Raw genomic sequence first — 10,832 nt, forward strand, 5'->3', positions numbered from 1 at the left:
TCACATGGATCAAAAGCAAATATGTTGGTTTTAAGGTCATATTGTATCTTCTTCCTCCTTCCACCCTCTTTGGCATTTGGTGATAAGGTTTAGCACCTTCCCAAGCACAAAGAGATCAATTTGCCAACAATAAATGAAGAAAATGAATGTTTATGAGGCACGTACTGATCCAAAGGGGAAGCAAACTCAAGGCACTGCCGAGTTCAAGCAACTGACAGTAGTCAAGTGATTTCACCAAGAGCCGCTAGTTTGAAAAGTAACTTTAAAATGTTTGCTTGCGGAGTGCCTGGGTAGCTCAGTCAGTTAAGCATTTGACTTCAGCTCAGGTCATGATCTGGTGGTTCATGAGTTTGAGCCCCGCGTCGGGCTCTGTGCAGACAGCCGAGCCTGGAGCCTGCTTCGGATTCTGTGTCTCCCTCTCTCTCTCTGCCTCTCCCTTGTTCACACTCTCTCTTTCTCTCAAAAATAGATAAAAACATATAAGAAAAAAATTTGTTAATAAAATGTTTGCTTGTAAATGAAGAGATTAGCGTCAGACAGTGGACGCTGTTCTTATTTTAATGTATGGTATATTTAGACGTCATAAGGAATATGAATAGGCAACTATCTAGAGAGAATTTCCTTTTAAATACTAACCTGATAAGCTGATATTAATATGATCGGGGCGCCTGGGTGGCTCGGTCGGTTAAGCGTCCGACTTCGGCTCAGGTCACGATCTCGCGGTCCGTGAGTTCGAGCCCCGCAGCGGGCTCCGTGCTGACAGCTCAGAACCGGGAGCCTGCTTCAGATTCTGTGTCTCCCTCTCTCTCTGCCCCTCCCCTGTTCATGCTCTGTCTCTCTCTGTCTCAAAAATAAATAAACGTTAAAAAAAATTTTAATATGATCAAGATCCCCCTCCTCTATGAAACTTATCTGATCAGTACCCTTGACACTGCCCTATGTTCATTCACCAGTTGGAAATTCCTGCTTGTGTTAAAAATGACCATGCAAATCCATGGTTCTATATTTATGTTAGAGCTTCTGGGTGGAGGAAAGAGATCATATTCTTTATACCAAAACTTCACTCGTTGATCTAACTTTGGCATGCCACAAACTCTTTTAAGGACTGGAACCAGTCCTCCAGCTCTCTGATCTTCTACATCCAGCAAAGCTCCTTACAGTCAGTGTTGCGAGTGATAAGGATGATTGTGTTACCTGTTTATATAATGTCAGGTGCCCCTACACAATTAAAAATATTTCTCCACTGGCAACCTCCATTTAACTGGTAAATATGGTGGATGTTACACCGTTTACACATAGTGAAATCTCTTCTGAAAAAAGGGAAGTCTCACTTGGACTCTGCCACTGGGGCACAAATAGGACACTTGGGTAATTATTTGCAAATAATAATCTTGTGTCTTGCCCACTTCAGCCACTAATTGCTCAATGATCTCTCTCTCTAGTAATTTCTCCAGTTCCTCACTGCCATACTTTAGTCCTATCGACGTATATAAACTCTAGAAAAATTAAAATTTAGTTGATTTGCCTTGACATGTACCTAAATATTAGGAAAAAATGCCTTTGGAAGAATATTTGGGAAAATTAATTGATGAGCAGTTCCATAGTCTGTTCATCCAAGAGAACTCAACAATCCAAATTCTGTTAGAAAGGAAAAATAGGCATAGTCCCCATCACATGGTTAACAAAGAAGATTGTTTAGTTTCTGGTATACTGTGTTGTTCTAGAAAGTTCTTTGGAACCAGTCATTAAATGAACAAGGTAATGACTTTGAGGGGACATTTTTGGTAACAGTGACTGAGTTCAAAATAAAAGTTTGAGTTGATGGGAACCAGTTTATCTGGAACAAAGGGATCTTTTCTGAAGTTGGTATATTGGACTGGGGGTTGGCTGTTGCCATGCAGGACTTAAAGGGAGGAAGGGAGAAGGAAAGTCAGTTCCCTGAATATGGTTAACTATATATCATCAGGAAGGAAATGAATTGGTCATTGACCTCATCTAGTCAAATACAACTAACTGATGGACTTTTTCTACTTTTTAGTGTCTTTGATAATCCCCTTCTTCTAAGTTCACACGTGCTTATAAATGTGGACACACACACACACACACACACACACACACAACAAAGCATTAACAGTACAGGGACCCTTAGTAGGCACATAAGTAAGGATCCACTGAGAAAAACAAATGTTCAGCCTAGGACAGTGAGTCATTCGTAATTCACATTAGGATTAAATAGGTATGAAAATCAAAGTCCAGTCCATACATGATTACTGCCATAACAAAATGGAGTGTGAATCAAAATCAAGTTGTACGTGTCTTCATTGTGTCTGAGTGAAGTACCTGCTTAAAATGATTAAAAATTATTTAAGGAAGTTAATCTGTGCAAACAGCATGGCAGATGGAAGCAACGGGGTTGCAGCTGCCAAGCCAGGGTACTAATAACCCAGCAGGTTGGTTCTTGTAGAGCAGGTTCAGGCAGGGTTGTATTATCAGCATGACATCTGAGCTGTGGCACAGGCAACACTAAGTTTCCAGAAGAAAATTACTTAATGGTTCATTCTTTAGTCAATACTCCAAAGCGCCTGCTGTCTTGAAAGTTGACCCTCTTCAGCCCACAGAGATGTCTCTGAGTTTCTTCTTAGAACCTGTGTTCATTCTTAGTCAACCAACAGATTTTTTTTTTAAGTGCCTGCTACATCTCAGGCCCCGTGCAGGGTCGTATGGGGATAAAGTGGTGAACTCAGTGTAATGCCTTCATCCTTCTTTGCACCTCGTTTGGGAGGCAAAGAAATAGGCATTCAGATTCTACTGTCGTGAATACTATGCCAGGGGCGATCCAGGCACCTTGGGACCCCTTAGGAGGGGGACGGAACCTAACTGGGGAGCCTGTGAGAGCTTCCTGCAGGAAGTAAGTGATGGAAGCTGGCCAGAGAAGAGAGCGAAAGAGTGTTGTAGGCAGAGAGAGCAGTTTCTGCAAAAGACTTACTATTTACACCTTTTATTTGACATTTATTGATACGTAAATATATATTTCCCATTTTAAGGCCAGGTTAAAAGCTTTTTCCCAGTAGAAACTCTCTTAGTATCCTTGGGTCTCCCTACAGAACCTGACCTGTGGTAACAGTTTGAAAAATGTGAATTCCCTTCCCTCTTTTCCGGAGCGTTCACCTCGAGGATAATACCTCTGTGGCAGCCTTCCTGGCAGAGGCCAGCAGAGTAGATGCCTGAGGGTGGAGAGGCTCCAGAGAGTGAAGACCCCTCTCTGAATTCTACTTTCCTTAAGGCCTGGCCTTAATAGGCTTCTCTAGGTGAGCTCCCTTGCCGTATGGGTATTATTGCTGAGCTTTATTTAACACCTAGAGACGGTTATGCTATTTTAGGCCTCCAGACCCTTAGCCTAGGAGTTGAGGGGCAAAGTATGGAAAGAGCAAGGCTTGAGGGCCAGAAAGCCTGCAGATTTGGGCCTTCCCAATTAGCTCTGTGCTCCAACTTTGTGTCTTTATTTAACTTCCAGGTCTGTTCTGCTTAAAATCATTGGTCCTTGCCCTGAAACATTTGCCATTGATATTTCCTTCCCGTACTGCTAAAACCCTGGATTCTTAGAACCTCCTTTTTAAAAAATTTTTATTTAAATCCAAGTTTGTTAACATATAGTGTAATAATGGTTTCAGGAGTAGAATTTGGTGGTTCATCACTTACATATAACACCCGGTGCTCATCCCAACAAGTGCCTCCTTATAATCTTCTTAACACAGTGTCCCTAGCGATGCTGCCTCCGGGTTTTTAATCGTGTGCCTAATGTTTTCTCTTATTTTGGAGTTGGTGTAGAAAACAGCTGTGTAGTCTATTTTGAAAAAGAGAGAGAGAGCTTGAGCCATAAGCTAGCATCTGATCCCAACCTCTCAGCTTTCGGATGTTCAGGTCATGTCAACACACATTGACTGGCTTCCACCCATTCCAGGCTTCTCTTAGAGTTTGGAGATGTACTGAATTTGGTTTTGCTTGTTCTGCTGCCCTTGACTGCTCTTCCCAGCAGCCGTCCCTGTTCTCGATCCGTTGTGTGCACATGGTAAGCGATCTGCAGGTACTTGTGAATGGACGAGGACCAGCAAGTTCTCTCCATTCTCAGAGTACACTGGTCCGGCTCCTGAGATAGTTCCAAGTTTATAACCCTTTGAGGCTGAGTGGCTGTCATCACAGGCAGCTTGCTACCGCTAATGAGTTGAGGGGTTTTTAGATTGGCCTGGGTCTGGGGGCTTAGATGGGGGACTTAGTGCTAAGCAGAGCTCTGGCTAATTTGCACAAAAAAGGGAATTTGCTGGATAGCAATGGGGGCGGCTCACAGATACAACGGGCAAGCTGGAAAATCAGAAATAAGCAGGGATCGAGGAGGCCGGACACAGCCATGCCTCGTCGACGTGACCATAGGAAACCACAGCCTGGTCAGCTCAGTCCCTTCACTTTTGTGCCTCTGCCTCAAAAGTCACAGGAGTACCAAGCTGGCCAGACTTTGATGTCCCGTGTCCTTCCACAACTCACACACGGGAGGTGCCCCCCTCACCACCACCACCCCCCCGACACACACACAAAGTCAGCTATTGTGGGAGATAAAGTCTAAGCAACAAGGGCACAGCTACCACTCTGTAATTCCGAGTTCTTCATTCTGGTTTCCCCCTCTGGTTGTTTACCATTTGCGTTGTTCCCTTCCAGTGTCATTTGTAATGTGGTCAGTCAACACACACACACACACACACACACACACACACACACACACACCAGACATTCAAATCTATGCGGCAGACAGTCATTTTTTTGTAGGTGAGAGAAGAGTAAGAAATGAGTGGTTTCAGTGATCAAGTTTGGAAATTGCTCACAAAGGAGAATTGGAACTAATATTTGTCAAGCACCCACTCTGTGCCAGGAACCGTAATGAATTTTTACATATTATTTAAGTGTCACAGTAAGCCTTTGAAATGAGTAATTGTTATCCCCATTTTACAGGTGAGACACCTGAGGCTCAGTGAGATTAGGTCACTGTGCTCACGTATCGTTAATAGTAAGTCAGAACCAGAGTAATCTTCAGACTTGTATCTGTGAGATGTCTCAGCCTCCTGCTCGGTCTCAGGCAGTTTTGCCTTATTAATCCTTAAGTGGGATCATGAATAGTCCCTGTTTTGGTAAATGTCTCCTAATCCTTATGCCTTTGATCTTTAACCAGTTTTCCAGAGGCCCCAGATCTAGATCTTTGGCTGACCATTAAAAATTAAGTCTGACAAGCCAATGAAATGCCATTATTGAGAAGTCAGGGCTGGACGACCACACCTCACAACCTACTGGACTAGAAATTGGGGTGACCCTGACGTGAGACCTCCAGAGAACGACCCAGCTGTCAGTATGTACTGACTTTTCCTGGCACCGGAGCCAAGGGAGAATATGGACAGTGCAGCAGATGGGGGCCCTTCTTTGCAGCTGCTCATGAATTCTTCCAGTGCCAATGATCTCCACCACCCAGTTTAGAACCCTCCCCCCAGGGCGTGGTTAGGAGCTAGGTCTATGGGGTGCAAATCCTTGTCCCCACCCCAGTGCTAGCAGTGGGCTTCCAGGTAAGGTATTCACCTACTCCAGGCCTCAATTTCGTCATCTATGAAATGGGAGTGTGGCGGTGCCCATTCCAGAGAGTTTGGGGGCAACTTAAATGAGATCATCCACATGAGGTGCGCTAGTAAATACTCACCAAATACCATCATCGAGCAGGTAGCTTTCTTCCGGGTTCACCTGCGAGTGACAAAGGCTACGTGTGAGAATTCTGTCTCATGTAAGTCCTCTCACAAAGGCTAGGCATTTAAAAGGTGCTCGATACTCGTCACTTCACGGAAGAGAGATAAGGACATGGACCAGAGTTAATCCCACCCGAAATGTTCCCAGCATTCGCATCCCTTCACACGTTAGTTATTGTTACATTAGCTGAAGTCTCTTTCCACACTCGAAGATAAGCTCCATGAGGCAGGGACTTTGTTTCCTCCATGCCGGGAACAGTACCTGCCACAGAGCACTTGCTCCATAATATCTGAATGCACGAATGAATGTTTTTTCCTGCGAGAGGAAAACAGGCTGGCTAGAAACCTGTGGGCAGCCTTAGCCCCGGGACCTCCTGAGCCCCCGGGGTTAATGATCCCACTGTCCCACAGACGGCAGCCAGGCTTGGGTTCTCACGGAAGCTGCCTGTGCCGATCCCTTGACCCAGCTCCAGCCAGCTCACCTGCAGGGCCCAGGGCACAGCTTTTCAGATTGGCAGCGGCTTAGTGTAATGTTGTAAAACTCACTGGGAATCGCTGCCATTTGGATTTATGATTTTAATTGTTTTATAGTTTATACTTGTGCCCTGCAGTGATTTTCCATCAAATCCGAACATTTATGTTTTGAAAAAGAGCAGGTGTGGTTGTGGGTATATATATCTTAACAGCTAATCTCTGGCAATAAAAACTATTTAACAGTCTTCAACAGATTAGGAAATTAGCATTTGTTTAATTAACCTCCATTTGGGGCTGTTAGTGCACAAAAAGAGTGAATTTTTTTTTCCTTCATAAGATGACAGATTTTGCATTTGTGTACTCTTAAGGCCTCAAGAGTAATTGTTTCCATCTCTGTCACCATAAATGAATAGGCAGGAATATATTGCAAAATTGGAAAGAGACCAACAACACCAAATATAATCTAACAAGTCACTTAAACTTCGTGATGTAAAACATACACTGTATACACGTTTCATATATACATACATGAATTATATAAATATAAATACATATACAAATAAATATTGCATATGTTAATCATGCTACATGTTTATTACATATATATTACATATATATTACTTGTTTTTATTATATATATATTTTGTGTTTGTGTGTGTGTGTATATATATATATGCAATGTATAACTCCCCATATCTCTCTATGTCATATGTATTTATCATTACTTTATATTTATTACATATATATAATTTATTATATATATTACTTTATTATATATCATATTATACACAAAACAAAGTACCGAGTATGATTAATATGTGAGAGAGTTACATCTTCACTCATTGTCACACAACATGTTAACTACTTTATTACACATATATGTCTTTGTATATATACAGGCAACACATAGCTCCCAGCGTCTCTGTATGTATCTGTGTCTACAAATATTAATTTGTCTCTATGTGAATAACACTGTATACTTTATTATGTATATGTAATAAAGCACATAGATAATGCAGTGTGTGTATCCTAAAGCATAGAGTATGATTAGTATAATGTAGAGCTGTAGGTGGATGGGGAGATGTTGAGAATTCTGTGTTGCCTGGGCACATCCTCACAGCCACGTTCACTTCCTTTTTAGTTTTCACTACAGTTTAGTTTTTGCCACAGCACTTGCTAGAATAAATTCACAAGTCATAATTTATTTCGGAGTAGAATATTTGGAGAACTTATTTGTCGTATATCTGAAACACCCACAGATTGCACGTTTTTGTGCTTAATTTGGTCAAACAACGTGCTTTCTAGCTGAAAACGATTCCTCTCATAGACCTCATCAGTATCTCACTTGGTCTGGCCCCTCTCTGGCCAGCTGGCTTACACCACAAACTGGCTCCATTCAAAACCAAATTAAAAGATGTTCTCTGTACAGGTAGAAATTGCTGCTTTCATACACCCTCGTGCTAGCTCAAGAGTAGTAACACTATTGCTCAATCTGGGGGTCCACTATGCTCTGTGTGTACCCTGTGCCCTTACTACCCATCCATGACCTTTACTGTAATGAAAGAGACTTTGTTTAAAAGCTGGGTATCACGTTTTCCCAAGGCAGAGATGAGTTAACCTTTTTTAAGTACCTCCCTCCATCGGACATAACTTAGTACTGTTTCATCCACATCTGTGGCCAAACAGCCTGCTCCAGTGTGAAGATCAATGCAGCTGGTGATTGCCAGTGAAGTCAGGGGATGAGCAGCACCCTGAGTTTTAGCTGAATGACATCAAGAAAATCCAGTCCTCCCAGAATGCTCCTAGGGGTAAATAAAAAGAAGTAGCTGGCTCAGGCTGGACCCAGAGGTGGGGTAAGCCAGTGGCCCCTAGAAGGGATCTAGGCCCCCTCCAGCCAGGATTTGAGACGTGGTATTGAAGCTGTGCCCCCCGCTCCACACCCCATTTTCTCTACTAACTCTCCAGAGTCCTGTCTTCAGTTTAGGCAGGTTCCCTGGGGGAAGTTATACTTCAAGGCATAAGTGCCCACCTTAGCTCAGTGACATTGAACATATTTGCAACTAATTCAAAGGGTTTTATTGTTTGGGGGGGGGGGTTATTTTTTTTTTTTAATGTTTTAATGTTTATTCATTTTAAAGGGAGGGAGGGGCAGAGAGAGGGAGAGAGAGAATCCCAAGCAGGCTGCCCACTCTCAGGGCAAAACCCAACACGTGACTCAATCTCATGAACCATGAGATCATGACCTGAGTGGAAACCAAAAGTTGGATGCTTAGCCGACTGAGCCCCCCAGGTGCCCTGGGGGTAGGTGATTTCTAACCAGAAGGAAGCAAAGAAATATCCAGAGCACAGTGGCCCCCTCGGATGGAGCAGAAGAGTCCATGGAGGGCACCCAGAAGGCAGTGGGCTAGTAGAGAAGCGAGAGGGCTCAGGAAACTGCCCTATTGTTGAGCTGGGCTCTCTCTAAATCTACTAACTGGGAAGAGAAGGAGGCACTGGGTCCATCTTGGTTGGAGACTGGGAGGTTCCTGGAGAACACAGAGCTTGGGGGGGCGGGGGGGTGTCTCTGAACGGGGCTTCTTCCTGAACAGAGATAGCTGCTGTCTTGTGCATGGGCAGATCTCCCGGGGTCACTGCAGAGATGATGCTTTCTTTCCTTTTTTCCCTGAGCAGAATCCTGGAAATCCCTTCCCTTCTTCCCACTGGCAGATTTGCGGTTTACAGTTCTGTTCTTTACTAAAGCTGTTCACTGGGCCAACTCTGGCACATGATACCTCTACTGATCTGGAAAGTATTTTCTTGAAAAATACAACTTATCATCATCATTTCTGAGTATGCATTGGAATATCTAAGCATAGAGAGAAAATCTCAATAAATATAAGTACAGGCAAGTGCCTTTATCTCTCCGAGCCTGAGGTGGATAGTTGGGCTTCCGTGGGCTTCTGGACTCCCCAGGCTCCTGAGTTTCCTCTCTGGTTGTCCCGTTAAATATCAGCCTTGCTCCCCAGACCAGTCTTAACCCACTTCTCTTCTCAGACTGTTTCACCCATGCTCATTATTTCTCTAGCCCAAACCTTCATCTCTCACCACTTGGTCGGCATGTCCATTTAGACGTCTCCAAGTCACCTCAGACTCCGCATGGGCGGGTTGAGGTATTGGGAGACCCCTGCCCTCACTCGGAAGCCAGGACCTCCCTGGTGCATGGTAGCGGCCCATTCAGTATTCATCAGGTGGAGTGATGGAGGCTGTCTGCTTTATAAATTCCACCAGATTTTGTCCTCCCTGAAGACACGGAGGGATCTTCCTCGCCTGCCTCCCCCTGGTGGGCCTGTGCCCTCTCCTCGGCCATTAGCTGAAGGCCTACACCCACGAGGAGACGTGTAGGCTTGAGCACAGCCCTGTCGCTGTCCTTGCAGCATGTATGCATGCATATACACGCGCACACTCCCATATTAACGGTTCTGATCAGCTGAAAAGCACCACATAGTCCTAGAAACAAATCCCTTGCGTGGCCAAATTAAACAAATACAAATGTAAGACGCCTTTTTTTAAGACTAATAAAATCTGTTTTCTGTCCCCTCAGAGGTCAGTCCACTTTCAGCTCCCTGGCCTCGCACGAGGCCTCTGCTATCCTCCAAGTAACTTGGGTGACCCCCACTTTGCAGGAAGACGTGCTTTCCCTACATCCCCCTCCACTTGTGCGGACTTACATTTGTGCTCCCTCAGCTCTTTATCTGGGTGGAGGTGACCCGCGAGGCGCTGACTGCTCTTCTAGCACGCGGCTGCCCATGTGGCCGGACGAGGAAGACCTACGCTGCCCTCGTTTGGGCAGCCGCTCGCCCTGCCCAAGGAGCTCGGAGAGTGGCGCTCTGGCCTTCCTGTCTGGGAGTCCTGGGCACGAGGGTCTAGAGTCCACTTCCGCTCGGCTCCCGACACACCCCCAGAAGGGTCACTCTTGGTCCTTTAGCCGGAGTGGCCCTCTCTGTGATGACAGAATGCTGGCCGGATTTTGAGCTGCAAATTGCTGGGCCCAAAAAGGGCGAGGCCGGCAGCCCTTACCTTCTAAGGGCAGCGGTAGCATCCTGCTTGTCCCTCTAGTGTAGAACTTACCACCCCAGGCATTCTGGCCTCATGTCCACCTCTCCCTCCAGACCCCGAGTACAGGGACTGTCTTCTCTCTCGGTATCCTCATGGCCTGCTACAAAAGGCAGGCTGTGAGTGGCAACCATAATGGAACATTACACAGTAGGGCCATCTAGGCAATGGGTGCGTTAGGGTTTGTAATCATGCCATTAACTACACCCTCACCAAGGCGGACTTAACACAGATCTGGCTCCTCCAGACGCTCAGCCAACAGTGAGTGCAGGCTCACTTGGCAAGGCTCTGGGGACCATGCTGGGAACACAAAGACACCGCCCTGGTTCTCATGGAGCTCATGCAGGGGAAAACCATTTACTCCAGGAAACAAACAAGCAACATCATTACAGGTTGTGGTCGTTGCAGCGAAGGGAATGGCTGAGGTGACAGAGATGAGGGTCAGGGTCGGTGGGGGACGAGTGGTGGTAGGCCATTTTAGACACAGTG

The 10,832-nt window shown here is 45.2% G+C and overlaps 1 protein-coding gene across 5 annotated transcripts in view; it reads left to right on the plus strand.

The window, feature by feature from the left end:
• PRKCE (protein kinase C epsilon) overlaps positions 1–10,832 on the plus strand; it is a 498,956-nt gene that overhangs the window by 436,760 nt on the left and 51,364 nt on the right. The window lies entirely within an intron of this gene.

This window comes from Panthera leo, chromosome A3, assembly GCF_018350215.1.
Source record: "Panthera leo isolate Ple1 chromosome A3, P.leo_Ple1_pat1.1, whole genome shotgun sequence".
NCBI classification, from domain to species: Eukaryota; Metazoa; Chordata; class Mammalia; order Carnivora; family Felidae; genus Panthera; species Panthera leo.